At 45.7% G+C, this 6,000-nt stretch overlaps 1 protein-coding gene across 1 annotated transcript in view; it reads left to right on the top strand.

Annotated features, from left to right (window-relative positions):
- tmtc1 (transmembrane O-mannosyltransferase targeting cadherins 1) overlaps nt 1-6,000 on the top strand; it is a 133,565-nt gene that overhangs the window by 21,773 nt on the left and 105,792 nt on the right. The window lies entirely within an intron of this gene.

Here is a 6,000-nt window from a genome sequence, read left to right on the forward strand (position 1 = left end):
TTCATTTTCAGTGTTCATTGCCATGGTCCCTAGTGTGAAATCCATAGCTCAGTGCCTAATAAATGTCATTTTGCAAGATAAAGCTGCACGTCTCAGAGTGGCCTTTTACTGTGACAAGCCTGAGGCACACCTGTGCAACCAGGCTCAATGTCATGCTGTTCAATCAGCATCTTCATATGCCACACCCGTCAGACGCATGAATTATCTTGGCAAAGTAGTGCTCTCTCACGCAGATTTCAACAAATCAGTGCTCAGAATTTGAGAGAAATAAACCTCATGTGTGAACAGAAGACGCCTCTTCTTCTTCAACGCGTGAAAAATGGGAGAGAAGTTTATTTTTATGCTGAGTGTATAATTATTCTGTCTTACTTCAATTTGGGGGATAATTATGTTTAAGTTTGCAACTTATGTTCCCATACAGTATAGTGTTGCAATGGATTGAGTGAGTTACATTATGGGCTTCATCTTGAGTATGTACATGTATTGTTTGTCAAACTGGCACCATTCTAAATATGCTGAATTAGCTCCGAGCAGTTCCTGTTTGCTGTGAGCCCTGACGGCTGTCACTGGAAGATTCTCAAGCAAGTTGTCAGATAATAATAGTTCAGATCATTCTGAACTGCGGCTTGTGTTCATTTAAGATATATAGGCCAAGCTCACCAGACTGACTAAAACACGTAGGTGAAGGCACACTGTAGACACAAAGAGACTGTTCTGACAGTGATTTGGATGCATCAAGCCTGGTCTGACTCACAGGAAGTCGGCTGTTGTCTGCCATTGGCTGACTATTTTGGTCAGCATTCCCCTCTACGTGTCACCGTTCCCAAAGTCCCTGTCATTACGTGAAACGAGAGCAACCTCGGAGATGGCGACTTAAACGCGGAAAACGTCAGGTTTTGACGAAGATTTTGATCGTTTAGCAAAGCGGGCAGACAAAAACACACACTGTGACATCCCTAGCTGTTAGCCCATTGTGTTCTGAGCCAGACCAGTTTAGCTCTGTAGAAACAGTGGGAGGAATATCGCACAAATTTACACGCACAATGTCGCACCTCACCTTTCCTGAAAAGCCGTGAAGCGTGCTGAAGTGGAACAGGCCTCTTAGTCCTCATCAGTTCAGTTCAGCTGGAACTGGTTGGCTGACTGGTTGGCTGAGCATTGTGCAATGACAGTGGAGTAAATTGATCGCCTGTGGGTATCCCCTTGTGGATTCTTTTCTGAATTAAATTGCCTTTATTATTTTTTTCTATTTGAAATGCAGCCTGGTGCAAGACAGCCAAATGGGGAAGCAGAGTCAGACGACAAAGTTAACAGGGTCTGCTGGTTTTATCTCGTGCTGATGCTTCTGGAAAATATCACACATCACATGACCACCAGCCAACAGCAATAATGATATACTCCATGCATACTCTATATCTGTATTAATATTCTGCTCTGATCCACCGACTCACAATAGATCCAAGCATTGGGTTAGCATTCCAGGTTAGCTCAAGCCTCTGTGGTGTTTGTATGGAGCTGCTTCACAAAAAAAGCCCTCTGTCACTGCATCATTATGGTCTGCTGCTATTGTCACATTCCTGAGAAAGTGAGTCTTGATATACTGTGAGACTTTTAACTGCTGCAGGCACATTAAGTGCAGCGGATGATGGAGGACAAGGGCTTGCTGTAAAGTAGCAGACATGGCCAGCGGGAGCTCCAGTCTTATGAGTCTCAGCAGTCGTTACTGCAGGCTGGTCAATAATAAATACATATATGGTTAAGGTTTCCGGCGGCATATTATGGTGGAGGCGGCCTGCCTTGTGTGAGATAAAGTGCCTCTACTGAAGTCAGAAGAAACAATAGGAACTATTTTGAGTACCCTTGCTCATGGAGGGAATGGTGGCATCCTTTTTTCCCACTGACATTGTGATGTGACTGACAGTCGAAGCTCTTCTGCAGCTTGGATCGGAATGAAGCTCCACGTTGAATCATCAGTACAAAAGATGAACAGCCGAGTGGGAAAATGTCTGGTTTTTAAACAGAAATTCAGAGACACAGACGCAATACAAATGTATAAATATAATCTATAATGTGTGCTGCTAATTAGTGAGAGACGCTAAAGATGACAATCGTCAGCTTGAATGTTTTCACTTAAACACATCACAGCAGCTATGGTGCTGTGTTTTGTCCCCTGTTTTGAATTCAGTGCACAGCACAGCAGCAGCAGCTGAGGCTCATTGGTTTTGTAGCATTGCCAGCCCAAACTTACGGAAAAAGCCATGTTTTCTTCAGAAACAGAGTTGAAGTAATTAAAACTCAAAACATGGTCACATTATCCAGGAGACTCTCGTCTTTCTATGGTAAGTAAAGTTGAGGATTTCATTAAAACAGTGGGGGAAAGTGTACACACTTCCAGAGGCAGCGACCCCTTTGTGGTTCCTGTTAAATGAGAAATGAGGGCTGGTGTCCGTCTGTCGTCTGCCCTTCATGGTAGCAGTTGTCCGCCCTGCAACAGTATCTTTGAGGAGGACAGCCGGTCCTCTGGGATCAGTACAGTATCACATTATTATTTCATTCACTCCTGCTTTCAGCCCGCTGACTCCTTTGTGTCCCTGCACGTCGGCTGAATCCAGCTCTCGCACACTTCCTGCCATTTACAACCTCTGCTCTACTTTCCATGTGACTCCCAAAGGGAGCGTTTCCCCCGTCCCACTCCGAAAGCTGGTGAGTCAAGTTGTGCAAGTTGGGGAATCTATGCAAAAAAAAGTACAGCAGAGCAGATTATTATTCCTCTCCCTCACCTCAACAGGTGAGGTGACAATGAGTGCTCAGAAGTTCACTACAGAGAAACTGGAATGGGGATGAGCTCAAGAGGGGGGGGCGGGAGATGAATGGAGCAGCGGAGTATGTGCAGCATGGAGAAAGAGTTGAATAAAGAAAGAGAAATGCATGAGATATGGCTGAGGAGGGCGATGAAAGGAATGAGAGGCAGCCGGAGACGGAGGGAGGGAGCGAGCGAGGGAGAGATGAATGGAGAGCAGCAGGGGTTGTAACAGGACAGGCCTCCTGCCAGGGCGCTCCCTCGCCTCCCTGCACAGACAGGAGCAGAGACACGGAGAGGAAGACAGGAGAGAGCAACGGGGAGGTTCAGAGAAGAGGAAGAGAGAGCGAGCTGGGAGCGAGGGAAGCAAGACGACAAGACAGCAAAGAAAGTGAGAGCAGGAAGCGTGAAGGAGTCAGAAATAAGGTCTCAGAGTCTCCAGGCCGGCGTAGGCGAGAGTTTATTTCCCTGCTCATCTCCCAGCATGCCAGTCAAACTGCCAGAGCAGGCAGAAACACTTGGACTGGATGTGACTGGGAGAGAGGAGGGAGAGCTGGCTGCTGGCTGCGTGCACCAGCCCTCCAACAAGTCGCGTTAGCTCTCCATTCAGAAGCATTTTATGGAGTCTGAATGAAGTTTATCGAGGAATAGTTCGTTTGAAAAGTCTCAACTAAATGTCAAAGATTCAGCTGAGATCGGTAATCAGGTTTTGTGAAGCTGAACGGAAATGTCTCTGCAGACCTACGAAGACGAGGGATGGAGCTCATGTGCAAACCGCCCAAAACTCAACAGTGTGTCGTGTGGCCATTGAAAAAAATAGCTCCAATGGGTTAAGAAACACAAGCAGTCAGGCCATCATACAGATTGTAAATGAACCACAAGTTTAGCCAGATTAGCTGAGATAAAATCGAAATGCACCATGAATGTCACCATCAACCACTGATTGCACAGGAAAACTCTCAGTGTGCACATCTGTGGTAAGCATGGTCGGCAGAAAGTCAGCCTGGCCGAGCGGTGAGGGGCTGTTTCCAGCCCGTTTGATCACGTGACTTACAGAATTTATATTAGCCACAGCTGATACATAATGTGACTCTGCTGCCACCGTTGTTTGTCATTTCAATAAGCGAAAGCAGCTGCCGGCTGAAAAAGCCTGCAGGCTGAAGCGGGTGTGTTCTGCTCTTCGCTTATGAAATCAAAAACCATTTGTTCGTTGATTCACTGGCTTCCAGATCTCAGAGAATTTTGTTGTCACGCGATCTTGGAACGGGATTCAAAGCTTGCTATCCAAGATCAATCCCGATGTCGTAATGTCCAAATGTTCACAGTTTAGGAAAGTGCCCAGTTTTCATCAGCTGGTGTTATGCAAATGTTATTAAGAGCGGAGTGGGTGGAAAGTCGCCTCTACACACACCCCAGCACACAGAGCGTGATATGCCCCAGACTGCACCTCAATATAAACAGGCTCCATCATTAAGACCAGATGGAGCTCATTTTTCCCCACCATGATAAGGAATGAGATCGGTGGAGATAAACGCACACACAGAGGCACAGGCACACTGGGGATTTTCTCCTTTCTCACCCAGTCACATGTTAGAAAACCTCTCCAGAAGCAAACGGCGGGCTGTCGCATGTGCGAGTTTCTAAATAGAAGCGGCCTCCAGTCCTCTGTAGCACTAAACAGAGATTTCTCCTGCACAACGTTCCAAGTCTTTATCTGGACTGAAACACTTAGTGGCCATTCACACAAATAATTGTTTTCACCGAGGTTGAAGCGTTTTGCTCGCTGCTAATAAACCCTCAGCACAGCTTGCTGTTTGGCTCGTTCTCTGAAGCCTTTCCTCTTCTGACGAGTCAAATAAAAGCAGAATTGTGCAGTTCTTCCATTAGGTCTGTTTTAAACAAGACAACTTAATAAAAGCTTGTTAGTTTGTGGCCAACCTGTTTCACTGTCAGAGTATAGCCGTTAACAGCATCAGACGTGGTGTGTTTGAAGTGGATGGAAATTTGATTTCCTCTTTAGGTAGCCTCAGACATTAGCTGATATCGTTAGCTGCAAAAGCTAAATGACTCGCCACAGCCGAGCGTAGCCTAGATGGTGCCAGGAGGCTTTTCAAGATAAAAGCACCATCGGATCAGCATTGTTGGTTGTTCCCGGTGGTTTTTGTGCAGTGGCAGGAATAAACCACATCCGTGAATAAAGGGGCAGCTTCAACCGATCATACCTCTCAGGTACATAGCTGCCCCTATGTTGTAGCTGTGTGCTGTAGCTCAGAGCCCAACACACAATCACCGAAAATAGACTTTGAGACTGACATTTTTCTTCCGTTACTACAGTCACTGCAGCTCCGCATGCGGCCTATATGTGTTTTAATTTTGGCAATTTAGCACGATTATAAGTAAGCCTGAATTAGCAGTTTCCACTGTACCCATGGCTGCACGGTGCTGTCACTGCATTACTTTGGTGCTGAAGAAAACATGAGGAATCTAAGGCAAGTTCTCTCTTCGTACCTCTTTTTGGATTTATGGACGTTTATTTGAGCCGGAGATAATGAGACGCTTGGAAAGTGTAAGTCACACTGACTCTAAAAATTTGAAGAGTATGAGTTTTGATGTTAATTTTGGGGACTGAGCTCTAAGGCTTTTAAAGTGCCTTAATTGCCTCCATGAGCTGTGTGTCAGTGCTGCTGCTGTGAGTGCTGGTTGTTAGTGAGCGGGCCAAATCAGCATTCACACAATAACTAACTTTACAATAACCCCCCAAGTCTGAAGTTTGCACAAAGTGGATAGTCAAACTTTGAAGCTGATGTTGCTCCAAGGTTGTTCCTCTCCATTAATTCACTGCTGATGATGATGAGGCGTACAACTCAGATAACTCAGGGTCCAGTAAGCGTGCTTCCTGTGGTTGCCATGGTCACACAGTGGCAGCAAGTGGAAAAAGTGGAACCATCATCGACTAATACTGAAGCGGGAAATGGCTGTGTGTGTTCATGAGGACAGCAGCTGCAAAACACCTTCAGCCCTTAAATCTGCTGAAGTCGTCATGATAATTATATGCTGACAGGTTTGATGAAGGAAGTAGTCCAATGTTTTATTTGATATTAACAGTTTGGGAGGCAAAAGTCAGGCTGGTTTCTTTGCTGAAGTAGTTTCCTTTAGTTTGCTGAGTTCTGATATTATGCAATACCCCAATCTGTAATCAC

The sequence above is a fragment of the Chelmon rostratus genome, chromosome 22 (genome assembly GCF_017976325.1).
Source record: "Chelmon rostratus isolate fCheRos1 chromosome 22, fCheRos1.pri, whole genome shotgun sequence".
NCBI classification, from domain to species: Eukaryota; Metazoa; Chordata; class Actinopteri; order Chaetodontiformes; family Chaetodontidae; genus Chelmon; species Chelmon rostratus.